Source organism: Palaemon carinicauda, chromosome 7 (assembly GCF_036898095.1).
Source record: "Palaemon carinicauda isolate YSFRI2023 chromosome 7, ASM3689809v2, whole genome shotgun sequence".
In the NCBI taxonomy this organism is placed as follows: Eukaryota; Metazoa; Arthropoda; class Malacostraca; order Decapoda; family Palaemonidae; genus Palaemon; species Palaemon carinicauda.
The window spans coordinates 85,677,838-85,701,722 of NC_090731.1; the positions used below are offsets into that span (position 1 = coordinate 85,677,838).

Here is a 23,885-nt window from a genome sequence, read left to right on the forward strand (position 1 = left end):
ATAGTACCTCCAAGTGAGATCTAAAATAATCATCATCATTGTCATTATGGCTATATCATTATAATCAAACTAAAACAACAACTTAAATCCTGAATGCTACAAATCTAAGACATGTGAATCTGTTAAAAAAATAATTTATAAGATAAGATTATTTATTTTAGTGTTAACCCTTGCTAATTTGTCACTCCTTAATTGAAGAAAAAACTTTACCTTGATGATAGAAAATCAACTACTTCATCACTTCATTAACACAGATTTCCTTTCTAAATGAAATAGGCCTCATAATGAACAAACATCTTTATCTTTCCTTAAATAAGTGGGACATACATATATGAAATAAAGTATACTATACTGTATATTTTATGAATTTTTGCTAGTAGCCTAGACGTGAGAAATAACGTCATTTTTTTTAGGTGACTACTAGTTTTAGAATACAATGTATCACTTACATACAAAAAAGGCTAAATGAATTATCATTTCTTTTTTAATGCTATTTGCATTTCATTTCAGTAGTTTTGTATTTACTTTTTCTTAATAATTTTGGATGCCTTTAACCAAAACCACAGAGCTTTTTTAATTTGTACTGTTAATCCTTAGCTGTTCATATTCCATTAAGTGCATCTATTTGTACATAAAAAAAAGAAAAAAAAACATAAAATACAGCATTGCTAATATTATAACTTCACTGTTTTCTTGTTAGTAATGTTTGCTACCTAAAAATTCTGAGAGCAGCCCTGCAACAAATGCACATGCTTTGCAAAAAAGGCATACACTATATTATATAATTGTTTTTATATTTTTTACTTATTCTAAATTCTTATATTTTCTACTTTTATGTGAATAAGTAATAATATCTTATGGGCTACCATAGTTATTATGCAGTATGTTGAGAGCTTATTGTTAATTATTACTTGGACATGTGAATTGTAGCTTAGTGAAATCCAAAGCATTCTCTCTCTATCTTACATATACCATTAAATTCCTTCTTGTAAAATTATCAAGCCAATTTAAACCACAAGGTGTCGGATAATACGCGTGGAAGGGTATTCAATACACTGACCACTAAAAACTTGTTGTTTACGATAAAAATTATGATGAAACCAAAGTGAATGGAACTTGGTGTAAGGAATGTAGATGTTCCACATTTAGTCAACATGAACAAATCCACCACTGAAATGAATTTTAATTAAGGGGCCCAGCTGGTATGCCCAATATATGGGGGTATAGGACGAAATACCTAAGATCCTGGAAAAAATCACTGAGCTTTGTACGGTAATAGAGAATGCATATACAAAATATTTTGTCAAAACATATTTTAGAGGACATGCATTTTCTCATATTTTTTATACACAAGTTAAGGAATAGAATTACAACAATGATTGGAACTTTGAAAACTTTGGTGTCAATTTTGCTTTAAATTTGGTTAAATTGTTATTTATACAAATAACTTAACAAAGAGAAGAGAAAGCAATGGTAATGATTAGAATTTTATTGATTTTTTTATATAAATTATTGGAAAATAATTCTGAGATTATTTTTTTTCTGCGTGTATTTCATTGGCATAAACTATCCTTGTCAAAAAAAATGTTTTAGGAATTAAGGGAAGCTTCAAATAGCATTGTTGGTTTTTGGAATATTCATAATAATAATATCACAGTTCATTTTGCAAATTTATAATTTTCCTTTATATACTCATTGTAAATATAGTTATAAAGTGCTCTAGATTATCAGGGATTAAGTTCACATAGACCTATTTCCAATCTAGATTTCATTTCAAAAGTACTAAAATGTGTAATTTTTCAATAACTAGTTAATCACTTAGAAAGAATTAAAACATTGGCAGACAACCAGTCAGCATACAGAAAATCATATTCTATGAAGACAGCTATATGCTCTGTTGTAAATGATCTGCTGGAAATGATGGATGAGAACATGTTTTATCAGGATATTACCTGAACTTAGTGCTGCTTTTGATACAGTTTTGCATGAACTGCTACTTAATAGCTTACGGGCCATCGATATTGAAGATCAAGCCTTTGAGTACCTAATAGAATTTTGGTTGACAGAAAATACTGTTTCCAAATTAGAAACTCTTACCATATGAACCATTAAACTGAGGGTTAACCCTTCTCCAATACTGACATAGATAATAAGGCTGAATCTTTAAACCAAATTCTTACAAGTGTTAGGGAATGGATGACAGTTAAAAATTTTATTCAAAAGAAAATAAAACCGAGTTTATGGTGGTTGGAAAGAAAAACAGCTTAAAATATTAATAACAACTCAGTCCAATAGCTAGTAAAACTTCATGACCCTGGGGTATCACATGACTATAGTTTGTCTCTCATTGTTCAAATAAATAAAATAGTAAAAATTGCTGGATATAACCTTAGAAAAATTGCTTTTGTAAAGATGTATCTGGATAGATATTTTGTGAGAAATTTTTCTAACTACTTCATTTACAGGTGTTAAAAGTTAATTAGGTAAATTGAATTATTAAAATGTATTTGGATGTATTTCATTATGGGTACAGCTTTATTATAAAATTTAATGCGGTGTTTTTGTAGGGCTTGGAAAGAATTAGGCGATTTACATGTAAAACGCGACTCATCATACAAAAAGTAATCCTAAAACGAAAGCCTGTTTGGAACTAATTAATTTTATATTTACAAGAATTACTGTGTGTATATATATATATATATATATATATATATATATATATATATATATATATATATATATATATATATATATATATATATATAAATCTATTTTTGGGTGAGATAGCCATGGAGTCCTGATGGAAGGTTCCTTTTTGGTAGCTTCCTTGGGTAAATAACTACTAGATATTCCCAGAGAATTTAACCACAGGTTATCACAGAATTCTAACTTCTGGAGCAAGTATCCTAAAGGTTTCCCTTTAAGACATCGTATATCAACAGGGGACGCATGTATTAACGCGCCACATAGCTATCTGCACCCCACATAGAGTTAACACTTCGATGTGGAGGGCGGAGAATAGCTGGGGAGCCGTTCCACTGCTATACTTGTCCGTGGCTACTTTTGGTACTCGAAACGTAAACAAACGGGCGCCATTGCTAAATGACGTCACGTCCGTCCTTATCCTGACGCCAGTTGCTTGCCGATCACCATGATACAGTAGGACAGGGTGGGACCTGAAAGGCTGGACGAAGTAGCAGGGAGTAAAATTCTCTGGATATATCACTGTAGTTAAATATAACCTAGGAAGCTACTAAGAAGGAACTCCCATCAGGACGACATGGCTACCTCACCCAAAAATAGATTTTACGCTTCGCTCAAAATCCGTTTTTGGGGCTCAGGGCATGTCGTCCTAATGGAAGTGTACCAGAGAATTAATGTATCGTGGATTTTTCCCTTTTGTAGTGCCTTCGACTTCTAGACAATATTCCTTTGGTCTAATGACCACAGAGACCTTGTGACATTACCGGTATATGTCACTCCAGATAAACCTGTGCTATGTTACCGCTTCCTGCCCCCCCCCCCTCCCCCCTGCCAGGGAAGAGTCCTATTGGACATAAGGAAAGTCTTAAAGTTACTTGATAAAGGAACTCACCCAGCATCAGAAGTACCTGCCGGTCCCAGAGCCAGATAGAAGATAAGGTAAGTACAAAGTGTTGGAACAAATGACCTTAGTCTAAATGAGTTTGTATCAATAAGGAACAATAGTATATTCATTGTTCATACATATTTACATATTATAGAGGGAATTAAAACTCTCAAACAGTATTTTATTACAATATTAGGGCGAAATAAGACGCACCAGTAAAGTAAATTCTTGTATTTGGGCAAAAATAAGAATTAACATACATAAATGTAATAATTGTAAATTGTAATGGAATGCAAATCAGTTACCTAGACTTGGAACATTAATAAAAATAAATGTGGTATCTGAAAAGGAAAACTTGCCATCACACACATTAATTCCATAGGAATTATAAAGTCTTTCTAGAATGTCTTATATACACTTCATGTTAGGAACATGTGGCACACGTGTTTTAGTCTATGTGACTTCACCTTAGTATAAAAACAGTCCGTAGTGTCACATGGTGGCACTATTCTCACTATGTTGTACACTAGGGTCAACACAGACACCCATAGAGTTAAGAGTCCCAAATAACTCACTGTTCATCACAGCACTAAGCAGCAGGTATTTACACACTACCTGCAGCTACCACGTATCTTTTCAATTCGTGCACCTGCTTCACGTAGTGTTTGAAAAACTCTCTTGAAGATTTCCAGACTGTGAATGAGAGAAGACTTTTGAAGTCTATTGACTGGAAGAAATTCAGAGAAGAGGCGACTTTCCTGGGATCGTGACCTGCAGGTGTACTGTCAGGATCCGCTCTGCGAATAAAGTAGGTGATCTTCGCCCTTAGTTGTTTGAGTGACAAATCAGAACCCGATGTTTCCCCTTTAAAGAGCTGTCCTCCACCGAAGTCTGAAGTTTTTCGAAGATAGACCTTTAGGCTCTCCACTGGGCACAGAGAGACATCTTCCTTCAGAGGGCAGATTCTCCAGGGACCCCACCTTTTAGTGGGTAGCTCATTCTTGGCGAGAAACGTTGGGTCAGGAAAGTAGGTGAGCTCGGCTGTTTCCGCGAACTGGATCTGGGCCTCTTCTCTTGATAATGCCACAATTTCACTGACTCGAGCTCCCGAGGCAAGAGCAAATAAGAAAATCACCTTTTGAGTCAAATCTTTCAGAGGGCAGGTTTCAATGTCCAAACCTGAGGCAAAATGGAGCACCTTGTCAAGAGACCAGGAGATGGGTCTCGGCAGAGGTGCGGGTCTGAGTCTAGCACATGCCTTCGGCAGCTTGTTAAAGATGTCACTAGACAGGTCTATTTGGAAGGCATATAGTAAGGGTCTTGTCAGGGCCGATTTGCCGGTGGAAATCGTGTTGGCTGCCAAGCCTTGTCCATGAAGGTGAATGAAGAAGGACAAACAAAAATCCATTGATATTTCTGTAGGATTTCTAGCCTTGACAAAGGACACCCATTTCTTCCAAGATGACTCGTATTGCCTTCTGATAGATTTTGTTTTACATTCCTCCAAGAAGTCTAATCTTTTCTTTGAGATCACAAACCTCTTCTTGACGGCTAGGGAGAGAAAATCATGAGATGAAGGTCTCGGGTTTGCTTTGATGAAGCGAAGACAGTCGACTTCTGAACCTGTTGGGTTAGAACTGGGTCCGGCAGGGGAATTAGCTTGGGTTGTAACTCCAGGATCAATGGGAACCAGTTGCTCCGGGGCCACTTGGGGGCCACTAAAACCGCTATTCCTTGGAAGGATCTCAGCTTGGTGAGGACTTTCAGCAAAAGGTTGGGTGGAGGGAACAGGTAAATCTTGGTCCATCTGTTCCAATCCAGTGACATGGCATCCACCGTTTCCGCTCAGGGGTCCTCGTATGGGGCCACGTCGCGAGGAAGTTGTTTGTTGTCGCTCGTTGCGAAGAGGTCGATCTGCAGTTCCGGGACTTCTCGGGAGATGAAGGAGAATGGGTCTGCGTCTAGGGAACATTCTGACTTTATCGGGGCTGTCCTGGATAGAGCATCCACCGTCACGTTGGGGAATCCTTGTAGGTGAACTGCTGAGAGGTGCCATCTCTTCTTTTCCGCTAGGCGGAAGATGGGCAGCAACACTTGGTTGAGTTGGGGCGATCTTGAGCCCTGACGATTGAGACATCTAACCACGACGTCGCTGTCCAGGGTCAGTTGAATATGGACTGAGGGACGTGGGGACAGCCTCTTCAGAGTAAGAAGGACTGCCATGGCCTCCAAGATGTTGATGAGAAACGTCTTGAATAGGGGAGACCATGTTCCTTGAACGTGCCGGGATGGGAGTGACCCCCCCCATCCTTCTAGCGATGCGTCCGTATGGATAACGACCGAGGGAGGCGATAGTTGAAGAGGTACCGACCTTTTCAGGTTCTTTGCCTCCGACCACGGCTTGAGTAGTGATCGTAGCCGGGTCGGCAGAGGTCTCTTGAGATCTCTTCAAGCGATTGATGCATATCTTCTCCAGACTCCCGATACATCTTTTAGCTGTGCTCGTAGCACTGGGTCTGTCACTGAAGCGAACTGAAGGGAGCCGAGCACCCATTCCTGTTGTCGTCTTGAAATCCATTTGGATTTGAATAGTCTCTTGACAGATCCTGCTATTTCCTTTCTCTTCTTTAGTGGAATGGAATCCATTGGGATCTTCAGTCACACCGACTGAAGATCCCAATGGATTCCTAGCCATTGGAACTTCTGAGCTGGAGAAAGTCAAGACATTTTGGTGTTGATCTTGAAGCCCAAATGTTCCAAGAATTGGATCACCTTTGTGAAAGCTTGCAGGCATTCTTCTTCGGATGCTGCCCACACCAGTCAATCATCCAGGTAAGCCATCACCTGGAAGCCTTGCAAGCGTAGCTGTTGAACGATCGTCTCTGCGAGCTTCGTGAATATCCTTGGGGCTATATTTAGCCCGAAGGGCATGGCTCTGAAGGCGTACTGTCTTCTTCGAAGCCTGAATCCTAGGTAGTAGGAGGTCTGGCGATTCATTGGAATATGCCAGTAGGCGTCCGCCATGTCTATCGAGACTGTGCATGCCTTTTGAGGCAGTGGAGCTCTTATGTGTTGAAGAGTCAGCATTCTGAACTTATTGAGAGGAGACAAGTCCAGAATGACTCTGAGTTTGTCGGAGTCCTTCTTGGGAGCACAGAATAGTCTTCCTTGGAACCTGGTGGACTTTACCCTCTTGATCACCTTTTGTTCAAGAGTTCTTGGACGTATTCTTCCAGAACAGGGGTGGAGTGTTGGAAGAATTGGTGGGAAGCTGGTGGTGGTGTTACCCAGCTCCACCCTAGTCCGTTCTTGATGATGCTGTGAGCCCAGGGATCGAAGGTCCAACGATACTGGAAAAGGCGGAGTCTTCCTCCCACCGGAAGCATCTCATTGCTTGCCCGAGGGTTTACCTCCTCGGCCGCTTGCACCCTTTCCTCCTCTCCCCCTGGAGGGACGTCGTGAAGAGTCTCTGCCGGTGCCTCTACCTCTGGGACGAAAGATAGTTGACTGCCTTTCGTAGGGGGGTGTGAAGGCTGGTGACTGAGTCACCACCGGCTGGGGTACCAGTTGAAAGGTTTGTTGGGGCTGAGCCACCAACTGGGGAGCAGCGGATGCCGGAAACTGGCGTTTAGCCTGATATTGCTGTGGTCTAGGCTTATTTGGTTTCTTCTTTGGTTGGGGGCCCTCATCCTGAGAAGATTTCCTTTTCTTTGACATGCCCCACTTGTGGAGAAGGTTCCAGTTCTCCGTAGCGGCCCTGTCAACAATCTCTTTCATGAGGTCATTGGGAAAGAGATCTTTCCCCCAAATGTTGGAGGAATTCAGTTTCCGTGGTTCGTGTTTGACGATGGCATCCGCAAACACAAACTCTCTGCAGGCTCTCCGTGCCCTGATGAAGCTATAAAAGTCTTTTGTCAGGGTAACAAGGTGGGTCTTAGCCAAGACCATGTAGAAGCCTGGGGTCCGTTATTCCCCAGCCATCGTCTCCATTTGCACCTGGAGGGAAAGGGAGGCAGCCAGCCTCTCTTTCGTGTCCTGCTCCCAACGCAGAAGGTAATCAGAGAGCTTAAGGAGGTTCTCATTGAACTGCCGTCCAGCGATGTCAGCCTCCAACTTTCCCACGGAGAAAGTTAACTGGATGTCTTTTCAGTTCTAGTCGTTGGGAGGGAGGGCGAGGGAGAGGGGCCTACATTCCTCCAATGTAGGGCAGGGTTTCCCTTCCTCCACCGCCTTCAACACTGCTACGAGGGACTTCTCCGTGAAGGGGAAGACCATGGTGGCAGGGGCAAGAAAAGACGGGTGTTTCTTGCTTAGGGCCGGCACCCTGAAATTGGTGTAGCCCTTGCTCTTCAGGCAGCCGGCTAGCAGAGCTTGAGCCTTGGCAAGGTCAAACACGATGACCTCTTTAGGCTCTGTTTCCTCCTTGGAAACGGGCTCGGACTTGAGACGGATGTAACAGTCCGGGTAAGTTTCAAAACAAGGTGAGAAGTCCACCTCTTCAAGGGGAACGGCGCCTACCTTGTCATTCACAAAGATCCTGCCACTCATGATAGGCATATGCTCGGCATGCCTCCATGGGTTCTTCACAGAGCAGGGCGGAAGGTCCTTCACGGTGATCATCCTCGGGGTTTGCTTTGACAAGCGAAGGATTTCTCTCTTGAAATCTTCGTCCCTCTGGCGGATCCTCTCGTCAAGGACCGCAATCAAGCCCTGGATGTTATCCACAAGTGTGTCCGCTCTTGTGGGCGTAGGAGTGGACGAGGTAGAGGGGACGGGTTCCGAGACGACTACGGAAGTGATAGAGGGTGCAGAGGCGCCTTCTTCTTCAGAATCAGGAGCCTCCTTAGGTTCCTCTTCTTGACCCTCGGCCATCAGGTCCTCTCGGTGGTGTCCGACACTTCTGACATCCGTTCCACCTCGTCGAGATGGAAGTCTTGGAGTGCGTCCGATACGTCCGGTTCAACCCTCAGTTGGACACAGGGGATCTCTGGCTTGGGAATGACAGCATCCGCAGATGCTTTAGGAAAGAGCAAAGCTCTCATCTTCTCACTAGGGAGGTAGGGCCCCGTGGCGTTCTTCTGGAAACCACGCACCCACTTGTGTAGTTTCTCACGAGCATTGTCCCTGGCCTCTGCTGACGGTGGGGCCTCTAACGCCTCGTTGAGCAGGTCCTTGCAAACAGTGCAGACCTGCGGGTCCCAATATCGAAGAGATCCTTGGTTGACGGAGCAGCTGGCGTGGGTTCGGCACGCCAGGTGGCCATAGAAGTCCGGGCGCCGAACACTACAGAAGGCGCTCTCACACCAGATGTACTCCTCCTGTAAAGAAGAAAGGGGTACATGAGTATTGGGAAGTCTATAACATTGACTTAAAGTAATTTTAGATTAGTCTTAAAGTAATTTCAATTACAATATAAGATTCCTTTCCAACTGTAAGCTGGAAATGAAGCAGGAAAGACACATACTTGTGAATCCCGGCCAGCCAATTGCCGCAACCTTACACCACTACTAACTCTTGGGCTTTCTTTCGAGTAAGCCCTAAGGGGGAAATTATTCAGTAGGGATAAGTAGCACAGCTAGTACTTCCTCCGGGGTATTAGCAATGGTGAAAGGGAGAGAGCTGAGTTCATTCAGCATAGTGAAAAGGGGAAATGATTATCCCCAATTCGAGTAGGTCCCGGCAAGGGACTGCGCATGGATGCACAGAGTATGCTAGAAAGTATTTACTGCATAACTATACACCATAGTTTTCTGACTAGGGTATGTACTATTCCATAGGTGTACTGGCTATCGTATACAGCTATACAATAAGCACTGCCAGCGCATTGCCGGCCGGGTAGAGAAAGGTGACAGTCCACTGTCGTAATATGAATTAGGTGGAGCCGGCAACCCGCCGACGTGTCGAAAGCACACCGGGCGCCGGCGAGTATCCGATTGAGGGTAACCCCTCCCAGCCATCAGTCCACGTGGCGGGGAAAGGGCGACAACCTCGGGATTGATGGCAGATCGCCGGCATGTCGGCGGCCCCCGCCAGTCGGCAGGCAACCGGCTGTAGGTACTCCAACCCTGACTTAAATCTATGAGCCAGAGAGGAGACCTAGGCTAAGCTGTCGGCTGTTGCCGGCAGAGTTGTGCGACAGTGGACCGGCACTTGATTGAGAGAGAGAAAAAGCATAGAGGAAGGAAGAGGGAAGGGCGGCAGCTCACTACCCTAACCTCGCCTTCCTCGAGAAGGAGGGTTCAAATAGAAGGAAGAGTATGGTCAGGCTTCCATCCAGCCGTAACTAAGCCGGCAGTCAGCTAGAGTTGCGGATGGCGGTCCAAGGGAGGACACAAAAACTATCTAAGATAGGGAGGTCTTCCGCCAGCAGACCGACCTGTCGTACGCTATCCCATAGTTCACCTATATGCGGGAAGCTTAGCAGTTCGTACTAACAGGCGAAAGGACCGGGCCGACCCCACAACCCGCCGGCACTCGGTCGAGTTGTAGGAAGGTGGACAGAGGTGTGATGGCTAGGCCATCACCAAAGGACAGAGGGGGAGGCGAAAAGGGTCCTGAGAAGGAGTGCAGGGCTTGGTATGAGCCTTCCCCAACACTCCAAAGGGGGGGTTCTGTTTCAGTACCGGCGCTATCCCAGGTATAGGAAAAATTCGTTCTCCAGCCTAGGGTAGGTTAGTACAGTAAAAGAACGGCATGGCCATGCCATTCCAAAACTATAAAGAAACAGAATCCCAGGGCCTGCCTAACCTAGGCTAGGGGAAGCATATCCCCCAGCCAGGAGAAAGCAGGTGTAGGACAAGTCGCTAGGCCACAGGGAGGAAAGGTCGTAACCCTACCAGGTGTGGCCTGGGGGGGGGGGGGGGGCTCTCCTTTTGCTGTCCAGCGGACACCAAAAGGAGAGTTAATTCGCCTAATGGGGTAGCTGTGGGCAAATGACTGATACTCTGAGGTTCTGACCCCAGCTCAAAGCTCATGAACTATGTTAATGGACAGGGAAAGAAAATCCTAGCCTAACCTCACTTGAATACGATTCAAGGTAAGGAGAGCTAGGATGTAGCCTAGGCTACCTCGGAGGGAGGAGAGATTACCTTAGTGCGAAGGTAACCGGGGAGGTGTGAAAGTATACAAACGCCCTAAGCCTTAGGTTAGGGGCAAGGGAATCGACTACCAAGATCATCAAAACTCCTTGTATACTTCCTAGAAGGAGAAAAACCCATGTGCAATCACTGAATCTTTTATGTATAAATGCCTAATATCTTCATTTCATAAATTAACACAAGGAACATTATTATATCATGCATGGAAGTAAACTAAAACGCCTAGGCTATCGAGCCCAGGGGGTAGACTAGCACTTCTAGCGTCGTAATTTCGGCTACCTTCACTCGCCGAAAACGAATACTATCGGCATAATATAACTAATTCTTAGCAAAGAAGACTAAATAACTAATACTGATAATTAGTTATAAAACCGGGGAGGTTGTTCTGGCTAACTAAATAAAGCATGCGAAGCAAACAACAGCGTCAGGACGCCTCCGGTTAAAGCAACAGCTCCGCCACAAAACACAGATTTTAAAGATAAAAGTGTTAATTTACGGCCAGAGCTGATTTATACAATATAAGAATATGGTACTCAACTTTCCAGAAGCAGAAGAGGCTGAAGATGGCGACATGCTGGAAACTAATAGCGAACAACTGGGAAAAAACACCTGGTCATAGACGCTACAAGCGAAGGAATGGAGAAGGCGCGCGGTTATGACGTCAGCAAAGATGGCGGCCAACATGGCGTCGTTTGTGACGTCATCTGAGTACCGTAACAGTAATGGAGGAGGAGAACTTTGTATCGGCTCCTCCCATAACTTACCACTAACTTTCCCCTCGAAGCGTAAACACTAAGTGGGGTGCAGATAGCTATGTGGCATGTCAAGCATACGTCCCCTGTTATTATACGATATCCTAAAGGGAAACCTTATGGGTACTCGCGCCAGAAGTTAGAATTCTGTGAAACCTTTAGTTTAATTCTCTGGGAATATCTACTGTAGTCATATATACCCTTAGGAAGCTACTGAAGGAACCTTCCATCAGGACGACATGGCCTGAGCCTAAATATATATATATATATATATATATATATATATATATATATATATATATATATATATATATATATATATATATATATATATATATATATATATATATATATATATATTTATATATACATATACAGTATACATATAATTATATATATATATATATATACATATATATATTTATATATACATATACAGTATACATATACAGTATACATATATATATATATATATATATATATATATATATATATATATATATATATATATATATATACATATACATATACATATACATATACATATACATATACATATACATATACATATACATATACATATACATATATATATATATATATATATATATATATATATATATATATATATATATATATATATATATATATATATATAGTGATACCTCTGTATACGAAAGTTTCTGCTTACGAAAAATTCAGGATGCGAAAAGTGATTCGAAGATTTTTATGCCCCAGGATACGGATAAAATTTCAGGATACGAAAACCTTACGAGATCCCAACTCTTCGCCGAGAGTAATTTTAAAAAGCGCGTGGCGCCTGACTTTGAACTTGGGTAGATTCACTTACAGCCTCCCGCTCACCCATTGGTTATCTCCCTACTCAGACGCTACCTGACGCCATAAGATCCTGCTTTCCTATTGGTCGGCAACTATCCCAGCTTGCCTACGCACGGGCGTTCATCTCTCTCTCTCTCTCTCTCTTTTCGTTCCGACCGTGGTATCGTTAACAGACATTGTGTGCTTTCGCTTGTTTGACTTAGTGTTAATATACAGTACATTCGTACGCCACGTGTTATCGTTAATAAACATTCGTTACTGCGCACTGTACTGTATTAGTGTTTACTATACATAGACTGTATATAACGTTACGTAGTGTATTATATTACGTATTACTGTAGCCATGGGTCCCAAGAATGTTGCCGAAGGAAAGAAGAAGACGATGCTCTCGATGGAGACGAAACTTGAAATCGTTAAAAAGTACGAGTCTGGCATGCGTTTAAGTGCGATCGCCAAGGAGTATGGCCGGAATCCATCTACGATAGGCACCATCCTGAAGCAGAAGGCGGCCATAAAAGCAGCGACACCTTCTAAGGGCGTCACTATTTTCTCCATCAAGAGAACCCACGTGCATGACGAGATGGAGAGGCTGCTTCTTGTGTGGATCAAGGACAAAGAGATCTCAGGAGACACCATCACTGAGACTACAATTTGCCAGAAGGCCTCCGCCATTTTTTGTGATCTCGTGCGTGCTCAGGCCGAAGAAGGAGCAGGAGAAGGAACATTCCAGCAGGAACCCCCAGAGTTCAAGGCTTCTCGTGGGTGGTTCGAGAAGTTCAAGAAAAGGACTGGCATCCATTCAGTGGTACGGCATGGGGAGGCAGCCAGCTCGGACACGAAGGCCGCCGAAGCCTTTGTTAAAACGTTCGACGAGTTGACTCTGCAGGAAGGCTACAGTTCGCAGCAAGTTTTCAATTGCGACGAAACTGGGCTTTTCTGGAAGAAAATGCCTCGTCGGACGTTCATCACGGCGGAGGAGAAGAGGCTACCCGGACATAAGCCTATGAAGGACAGGCTTAACCTTTGTTTTTTGTGCAAACGCCAGTGGGGACTGCAAGATAAAGCCCCTGCTGGTGTACCATTCAGAAAATCCCCGAGCCTTCAAAGCCCACAAGGTCATTGAGGAGAACCTTCCCGTGATGTGGAAGGCGAATGCAAAAGCCTGGGTAACGAGGCAACTGTTCATCGATTGGGTGAATGTCTGCTTCGGTCCGACTGTCCGAAAATATTTGGAAGAAAAGCGCCTCCCTATGAAATGTCTGCTGGTGTTGGACAATGCTCCAGCTCACCCTCCTGGCCTCGAGGAATATCTTCTGGCCGAGTATTCCTTCATAAAGGTCCTGTATCTACCACCTAACACCACCCCTCTCCTCCAGCCCATGGACCAGCAAGTTATTTCTAATTTTAAAAAATTGTACACGAAGCATCTCTTCAAGAGATGTTTCCAAGTCACAGAGAATACAAACCTCACTCTGCGTGAATTTTGGAAAGATCACTTCAACATCGTGATATGCCTCAAACTCATCGATCTCGCTTGGCAGGAAGTTTTGAGGCATACCCTAAACTCATCTTGGAGGAAGCTGTGGCCTGATGCTGTCTCTGCACGAGACTTCGAGGGGTTCGGGAAGCCTGGAGGCGAAGCCGAGATCGTTGACGATCCTGAACCAATTCAGCAGTCTGAGGTGGCTGACATCGTACATCTTGGTACGTCCATGGGGCTGGAAGTTAGCGCGGAAGATATAGATGAACTTATCGAGGAGCACCACAAGGAGTTGACGACGGACGACCTGAAGGAGTTGGAGACGATGCAAGTGAGTGATGTTCAAGAGCAGTTCTCTAGCGGTGATGAGGAGGATGTTGCACCTTTGAAAACGGCAGACATCAGGAAATTCTTGCATGTTTCCATAAAATGGCACACTACGTCGAAAAGGAACATCCAGAAAAAGTTTATACCAACCGTGCGCTTCAACACTGCAATGACGTTTGCCTAACGCATTTTAGAAATGTGTTGAAAAGTAGGCAGAAACAAGCTTCAATGGATAGTTTCTTATTAAAGAGGCCAGAGGTATTAGTAGGCCAACACGAAGGTGAAAGTGAAGAAAAGAAACAGAAAAGAGGAAGGGATGAAGAATTAGAAGGTGAAAGTAAAGAAAAGAAACAGAAAAAAGAAAGTGATGAAGAAGTAGAAGGTGAAAGTAAAGAAAAGAAACAGAAAAAAGAAAGTGATGAAGAAGTGGAAGAGATTTAGAAAATAAGAAAAACGTAAAGTTATAAAAAAGCAAAAAAAAAAAAAATTCAATTTTAAGTTTTGTTACCGTTAAGTGTTGAAGTAATTTTTTCTTTCATTTTATAGTTTTCCATACGTAATGTTAAGTGTTAATTATTTCTGCCATTTTTTTATTTCGTAAAGTTTAAGTGTTAATGTGTTAAGTGTGTAAATTACTGTACGTAGTCTGTCACTTGTTACGTTTTCTGCCTTATGCCATCCTCCTCTGCCGCGACTTCGCTATCGGACATCGTCTCAATCAAAAGGTAAGTTTCAACTTTTTTGTTACACTAATTAACTGTAACCTTTTTTTCAGAGTGTACAGGTATCAATCCTTAATTTAGGTGTACGTACAGGTAACAATACACCTTCACTGATCTAAATGCTTTACGTACATACAGTACCGTAACTTTTATACAGTAAAGAAAACGGACCGTTTTCTTTGGGCTTGGGGGGGATAACTTGGCTATAACTACATTATTGAATAATCTCATAGTGGTTTCTGGAATGGATTAGGCTGTTTTTAACGGTTGTGTTAATTATTGAATGATAGAAATGGCTGCATTGCATGTTTATTACTACAGTTTAGTGTGTTTATGAAAGAAAAGGTGACTTTTTATAAGGCTTGGAACGGATTAGGCTATTTACATGTAAAACGTGACTCAGGATACGAAAATATCAGGATACGAAACCGCATCCTGAACGGATTACTTTCGTATCCTGAGGCATCACTGTATATATATATATATATATATATACAGTGATACCTCGGTACTCGACCATAATCCGTTCGAGATCCGTGTTCGACCTCCGATTTGTTCGAGTACCGAATTTTTTTTCCCCATAAGAAATAATGGTATATATTCTATTCCGTTCCCAAGCACTCGAACAGGCCCAAAATATTAATAAAACGTGTACCTAAACAACAATAATTATCTAAATGTGTATGAAATTGGTCAGAAAATCCTATAAAACAATTTTAAACCATTTACTGTACTAAAATAAAACAATTTTAAACCATTTTCTGTACTGTAGTGAACATACCTTTGAGCAGCGGTTCGATGGCATACAGGGATGGATGTGGAGAGGATGGAAGGGGGAGGTTACTGCTTGGAAGGAGAGTCCCCTTCCATGATGTGGCGGGGTAGTTCTCCTTCAGGAGTTGTTTCTCTCTCCAATGAAAGGGTGGGCAGATCTATTTCAGGGGTTTCTTCTCTTCTTTGTCTCTTCTTTGGAGGAGAAACAGGCTTTGATGTAGCAGCTTTCTTTTCTTTTGTGAAAAACTGGTCTATTGTTAATTGTTTCTTCCTCCTCTGCAGTATTCTTCGAAAATGATGAATACCTGTTCTATTACGAATACCTGTTCTATTACGAAACTTTTCAAACCAACCCCTGCTCGCTTTAAATGTAAATGAATCACTTTCACTGGTACTCGGACTTTTCTTCACTAATTCTTCATAGATATGCAACGCTTTTTCACAAATGAACGCTTCACTAACACTTTCCCCGGCCAACTGTTTTTCTTTAATAAATATTAAAAGCAACTTTTCCATCTCCTCAATCACTTGTGGCCTTTGCTTAGTTACCGCCGTAACTCCCGTTGCAACATTCGCCTTCTTAATCATTTCTTTATGCTTTAAAAACGTAGAAATGGTCGACTTCGCCATTCCGTATTCTACCGCTAAATCGGACACTCGTACACCATTCTCATATTTCGCTATAATTTCCTTCTTCAACTCGATCGTTGTTCGCACTGTTTTCCTCTTCTCCTTCCCCTTAACACTCATTACTTTCTTGGGACTCATTATGAAAGCTAAAAAAGCAATTAAAAGCACTGAAAATCACTAAATCACAACGAATGCTGATCGCGCGTTGTCTGAGTGACGCTCTCGAGAGAACTGATGCTTCCCGAACAAGCGAGAGTGGCCGAGATGGCGCGATCATCACAAAGCCCATGCGGTCGTCACGTGTTCGGCTGGTCGAGTACCGAATTTTTGGTCGAGCACCGCAGCAAAAATTTCTCGAAAATTTTGGTCGAACTCCGAATTGTTCGAGTATAGAGTCGTTCGACTACCGAGGTATCACTGTATATATATATATATATATACAGTGAACCCTCCTTTATCGCGGTAGATAGGTTCCAGTCGCGGCCGCGATAGGTGAAAATCCGCGAAGTAGTGACACCCTATTTACCTATTTATTCAACATGTATATTCAGACTTTTAAAACCTTCCCTTGTAAGTAGTACTGTTAACAAACTACCCTTTAATGTACAGAACACTTAATGCATGTACTACAGTACCCTAAACTAAAACAGGCACAAATATTAAAGGTGATTTTATATCATGCATTTCCTAAACACGCTAAAAAGCACGATAAAAAATGGCAACCAATGTTTTGTTTACATTTATCTCTGATCATAATGAAGAAACAAACTGGAGGTAGAGCTTTGCTTATTACCCAGACATATTTCCCATACTTTTCCCTTAGAACTACATCACATCTTCCTACTTTAGATATATATATATATATATATATATATATATATATATATATATATATATATATATATATATATATATATATATATATATATATATATATATATATATATATATATATATATATATATATATATATGTGTGTGTGTGTGTGTATATATATATATATTTATATGTATACACATATACATACCTACATATATACATAAATACATGCATACATATATATACATATATTACTGTATATATATGGGTTATGGAAAAAATCCGCGAAGTGGTGAATCCGCGATGGTCGAACCGCGAAGTAGCGAGGGTTCACTGTATATATATATATATATATATATATATATATATATATATATATATATATATATATATATATATATATATATATATATATATATATATATATATATATATATATATTTGGGCTCAGGCCATGTCATTCTGATGGAAGGTTCCTTTAGTAGCTTCCTAAGGGTATATATGACTGCAGTAATATTCCCAGAGAATTAAACTAAAGGTTTCACAGAATTCTCAACTTCTGGCGCGAGTACCCATAAGGTTTCCCTTTAGGATATCGTATAATAACAGGGGACGTATGCTTAACACGCCACATAGCTATCTGCACCCCACATAATGTTTACGCTTTGAGGGGGAATAGTGGCAAGTTATAAGAGGAGCCGTTACAAAGTTCTCCTCCTCCGTTACTGTTTTGGTACTCAGCGGCGTCAACATCCGGTCGCCATGTTGGCCGCCATCTTGGTTTGACTCCGCCGTCGCGCGCCATTGTTATTCCTTTACACGTAGCGTTTATGACAAGGTGCTTTTCCAAGTTTTTCGCTAAGTGATCCAGTATGTCGCAATCTTCAGCCTCTTCTTCTTCTGGAAAGTTGAGTACCATATTCTTGTATTGTATAAATAAGCTCTAGCCGTAAATTAACGCACTTTTATCTTAAAATACCGTGTTTTGTGGCGGAGCTGTGCCTTGACTGGAGGCGTCATGTCGGACGCTGTTGTTCACCTCGCATGCTTTATTTAGTTAGCCAGAACAACCTTACCCGGTCTTATAACTAATTGTCAGCATTAGTTGTTTTCATTGCTAGGAATTAGTTATATTATGCTGATAGTATCCTTTTTCGGCGAGCATAGGTAGCCGATTCGTAGGCTAGTGTTCTAGCCTAGCCTCTAGACTCGATGGCCTAGGTGGTTTTTGTTTACTCTCATGCATGATATAATAAGTGTTCCTAGTTTTAAATTATGAAATGGAGATTTTAGGCATTTATACATATAGGATTCAGTGATTGCACATATGTTTTCGCCTTCGAGGAAGTATACTAAGGGTTTTGGTGATCTTGGTAGTCGACTCCCTTGCCCCTAACCTAACGTAGGGCCGTGGTATACTTCCTATCCTCCCCAGTTACCTTACCCAAGGTATCTCCTCCCTCTGAGGTAGCCTAGGCTACATCCTAGCCCTCCTTACCTCGAATTGCATTCAAGTGGGGTTAGGCTAGGATTTTCTTTCCCCACTCCTAGCCATAGCACATGAGCTTTGAGTTTGGGACAGAACCTCAGAGTACCAGTGAATGAACTCTCCTTTTGGGGCCTTGCTGGTTGGCGAAGGTGGAAGGGATCTGCCTTTCCCCTAGTCCACACTTGGTAGGGTTTCGACCCTTTCCTCCTTGTGGCCTAGCGACCTGTCCTACACCTGCCTTCCCTGGTTTGGGTCTCGCTTCCCTAGTCTAGGATAGGCAGGCCAGGGGATTCTGTTTCTTTATAGTTTAGGACAGTACACTAGTGCTGTACCTTCTCTGAACTATCCTACCCTAGGCTGGAGAATGAAGTCTCCTACACCTGGGATAGGGCTGGTTCTGGAACAGATCCAACCAACCCCTAAAGCGTAGGTGAAGGCTATGCCTTCCCCCACGCTCCCCCTCAGGACCCTCGCCCCTCCCCCCTCTGTTTTTTCGTGTTGGCCTAGCCATCACACCCCTGTCCGCCGTCCTACAACTCCACCGTGTGCCGGCGGGTTGTGGGTTCAACTTGGTCCCTTCGTGGGTTAGTCCGAGCTGCTACCCTTACCGCATATAGTTGAACTATGGGATAGCCTAAGTGAATCGGTCTGCCGGCGTGGGACCTCCCTATCTTAGAGTGTTCTTCGGTCCTCCCTTGGGCTGCCACCCGCAATTCCTGCTGACTGCCGGCTCTATTGCGGCTGGATGAAAGATTGCCCCCTCTCTTTCATTTTAACACTGCTTCCGGAGGAAGACGAGGTCGGGGTAACGAACTACCCTTCCCTCCCTCTTCCCTTACCCTTTCTCTCTACGTATCAGTGCCGGTCCATGCCGCTACCCTGCCGGCAACAGCTGTCAGGGTACCCTAGTATCCACTCTGTCTCATTGATTGACGCCAGTGCTGGAATACCTTCGCCGGTCACTTGTCGACTGCCGGAGGCTGCCGACGTTCCGGCGATCTGCCATCATCCAGAAGCTCCTATTCTCTGTGCCATATAGACTGATGAAAGGGAGGGGGTTCCCACCCTCGATGGAGATTCGCCGGCGCCCGGCGCGTTTCCGGCATGCCGCCACGCTGTCGGCGCCACCTAATCCTATTACTTCAGTGGATTGTCACCTCTCCCCTGCTGGCCTGGTGCTGGCAGTGACTATTGTATAGCTATATATGATAGCCAGTATATCTATGGTACAGTACTTACCCTAGACAAAAAACTATGATGTATAGTTATGCAGTAAAAATATTTCTAGCATACTCTGTGCATCCATGTGCAGTCCCTTGCCGGGACCTATCTGAATAGGGAGGGATTATTTCTCCCCCCCTTTTATCCTAAACTGAATGAACTCAGTTTCACCCCTCTTACCATGACTAATTCTTCAGAGGAAGCCTAAGCTGTGCCTAATCCATTGTGGATATCTCTTCCATCTCTTAGGCTCTTTAAGAGCCCCTAGAATTAGTCTTGGTGTGGGGTCACGGCAATTGGCTGGCCGGGATGCACATGTAAGTGTCTTTTCTGCTTCTTTTCCAGCTTAATATCCTAAGCTTACACAAGAAAAGGAATCTTATATTAAGTTAAATAACTTTAATGCTAATCTAAAGTTACTTTAAGTCTTTACTTTGTCATTGTATATGACTTCCGCAGACTCATTCCTCCCTTTCTTTTACAAGAGGAGTATGTCCGGTGTGAGAGCGCCTTCTGTAGCGTTCGGCGTCCGGACTTCTACGGCCACATGGCGTGCCGAACCCACGCCAGCTGTTCCATCACCATGAGGACTCTCCAGTATTGGAATCCGCAGGTCTGCACCGTCTGCAAGGACCTGCTCCACGAGGCGTTCGAGGACCCTCCCTCTGCGGAGGCCAGGGACATTGCCCAAGAGAAACTGCGCAAATGGGTGCGTGGTTTCCAAAAGAACGCCACGGGGCTCTATCTCCCGAGTGAGAAGATGAGAGCTTTGCTCTTCCCAAAGGCATCTGCGGATACTGTCATCCCGAAGGCCGAGATCCCCTGCGTCCAGCTGACGGTCGAACCTGATGTTTCGGACGCACTGCAAGACTTCCATCTTGACGAGGTGGAACAGATGTCGGAGGTATCAGACACCACCGAAAGGACCCTGATGGCCGAGGGTCGAGAAGAGGAGGAGCACGTGGAGGCTCCGGACTCCGAGGGCGAAGTCGCCCGCACAGCATGCACTAGACCCAAGCCGGCAACCCCTCCAAAGCCCATTACATGGGCGTTGGTCAGTCTTGCACTATGCTTCAAACCTAAACAATGAGGATTTTACTCTAAAACAACTAACACAGAAAGTCAATTTTTGTTCGCAATAGCTTCAGGGGCTAGAGTTAGTGAAATATTGGCCCTATCAGGGATGCAGGCCATATTCAGTCCACAGAAGAGGGAGAACTGAATCCTTTCCCTGATCCTACTTTTTTCGCCAAAAACGAGCTGCCCACCAAAAGGTGGGGTCCTTGGAGAATCTGCCCACTGAAGGAAGATGTCTCCCTATGCCCATTAGGGTGTCTTAAGGTCTATCTTCGTAGAACTTCAGACTTCAAGGAAGGACAGCTCTTCCAAGGCGAAACCTCAGGATCAAAATCTATCCCTAAAATAACTGAGAGCAATGCTCACCTACCTATTCGCAGAGCGGATCCTGACAGCTCACCCGCAGTTCAGTATCCTAGGAAAATTGCTTCTTCACGAAACTTCTTCCAATACTGTACGAAGCAAGTACATAAAATAAGACGTTGTGGTGGCGGCGGGTAGTTTTAAAAAACCCATCGTCTAAGCCTGCGACGAACAGTGGACTGCTTTGGGACTTTCCAGTGCATCGGGTGCATGGGTACATTTACCATCGAGTGCAAATCACAACGATAATTAACAAACTGTTCCATATAGGTGCATATCTGACCGATAACACCAGCGCCAAGTGAACGTTGCGTCATGGTGTTCATGCATTTCCAAAATCTGTACAAATCAGTCAGATTTGGTTTCAAATCTCCTTTGAGTGGCCTCATTTTGATGAAATTACATACTTTTCTGACAGGAGAAAATATGGACCCTGATGTGTTTTCAATGCCGGATCAGATCCATACCTGATTGTAAATACAAATGATAATCTAGTAACAAGGTAAAATACTAAACTTATTTGCGTCTTATTGCTGCTATCCCAGTTACAGACGAATGAAGTATACCTGACTTTTAATTAAACCCTGGAAGGGCCCAACTTGAAATCAGAGTACAGATTTCCAAGGGATGAAAAAGGAAATCTCTGAGATTTACCATCCGTCCCTATGGAGATACAAACTTTGAATCCTTGTAGTCGAAGTCGACACTTTCCCTGCAGGGGGCAAAAAGCCCTAAGCTAGTTCCAAGCTTAGTGGATATGACAAATAACGGTAATGTCATATATAAAGGTCTAGGAGACCATATAAGGAACTCATTCAAAGTAAAGGCACTTATACAAACCCACAGATATAGTACTTTCAAGTAATTCTCTGGTAAACTTCCATCAGAACGACATGGCTGAGCCCATGTCGTCCTGATGGATCCTCCCTTCTTTCAAAAATGGAGTATACAACTACGTAACGAAAGACCCCACCCGAAACTACTCTATCTGCGGCCATCCATGCTTGAATGCAACAAGGAATAATACGCCGTAGTAGTAGTGGAAGGGGATCCACCGGGTAACCTTGATAACGGCTCCCCTTCACTTTTGCCACTCTTCCCCCTCAAAGCGTAAGATCTATTCGGGGTGAAGATTGCCATGTGTCGTATCAACAAATACGTCCCCTGATATTATGCGATATCCTTAAAAGTTATATTAAGGATACTCGCGCCAGTAATTACAATTCTGGAAACCTGTGGTTAATTCTCTGGGAGTATCACTGTAGCCAAATATCCCTTAAAAAGATACCTAAAGGAACCTTCCATCAGGACGACATGGCCATATCACCCAAATAGATTTTTTGCTTTGCTCAAAATCCGTTTATTTTCTCCACAATTTTGAAAGGCATTGGTGCCACGAGTACTTGGGAATGCCAAAAATGGGCCATGGTCACAAAAAGGTTGAAAAACACTGATCTAGGTGAACGTCAAGGAGCTGGAAAATGATGATAAGGCAACTGACGATGTAATGGCGAACAACCAGTAGCTCGGGAATGGCGGGGAGGTGAGCACTGAGAGGTTCTGCAATCAGCCAGAGGGTGAATGCCTGTGAACTGGTGAACGACGAGCAGCTGACGAACTAGGAGCAGCTGGGGAGTGATGAGCAGTTGGAGAGTGGAGAGCGACTGGAGAAAGACGAGCAGCTGAGGAACCACGAACAACTTGCGAGTGATGACCAGTCTGAGAGTGAAGAGTGACCGCCGAACGGTGAGTCAAAGGAGAGTCCAGAGAAGCCGGCAAGCGGTGACAATGCATAGGCTCATGTTGAGACTGTCGATGACGATTTCGTGATGGCAAGGAATGATAGTCACAAGGTGACGAGTGACGATCACTAGAAGAAGAATGACAATCTCCGGGTGACAAGTGAAGAGCTGCAGGTGAATGACAAGACTCCGAAGGCAAACGTCTAGCGGGCGAGAGAGAAGATTGCTGGGATCTAGAGAAACTGAAGAGGCATCCTCTGACTGGAGGAGAAGGAGAACGTCTAGTGTCGAGGAGGACTATGCTCTCAGGCAGATTGTTGGCGACGGCCAAGTTCCTCCGCAGAGGAGACCTGCTCCGCAGGGAGAGAGAGGCATTAGAGGAGAGGCATAATGGTGTCTGGAAGTTCTCTGGAACAGGGTCTCTGAGGGTAACTTAACTCTAGGACGAAAGAGATGCCTACCCGCAGGAGAGACCTGCCTCAGACTTTACTACACCCCCGACAAAAGAGTCGGCTCAGCATGGGGGGGGGGAGCGCAGTCTTCGGCAACAGCAGCAGCAGTAGACGAAGGCGAGGGGCGGGATCCTTCGGGGATCAACGTAAACAACACTCAAGAGATCACGCTGTACTATACTCGACGGTGACAAGGGCTTCACCTCCTGATGGAATTCCAGCAACGCCTCCTTCAACAGGGGACCAGTCATACCCAGTGATGGCCAAACCTATAACATATCAAAGAATGAGAAGGCTCCACTCAGGGGGAGGGGCAGAACTACTTCTCCAGGGGAAGCAGTCCTGTCCCTCAAACCCTGAGATTGACCTGGTTCTAGCCGGTCTACGTTTTTACTCGATTGTTCCCCAGGAGAGATCGATCAAGCAGGACCTTCTGGAAGAGATCGGGGGGCAGTGAAGTCTTATGTTTCTTCGACTTCAAGGAAGACCCCAAAAGGCGAAGAATCTCTCT

General features: G+C 43.6%; 1 protein-coding gene across 3 annotated transcripts in view; it reads right to left on the reverse strand.

Moving 5' to 3' along the window:
- LOC137643954 (zinc finger and BTB domain-containing protein 24-like) overlaps window positions 1-23,885 on the reverse strand; it is a 271,442-nt gene that overhangs the window by 127,672 nt on the left and 119,885 nt on the right. The window lies entirely within an intron of this gene.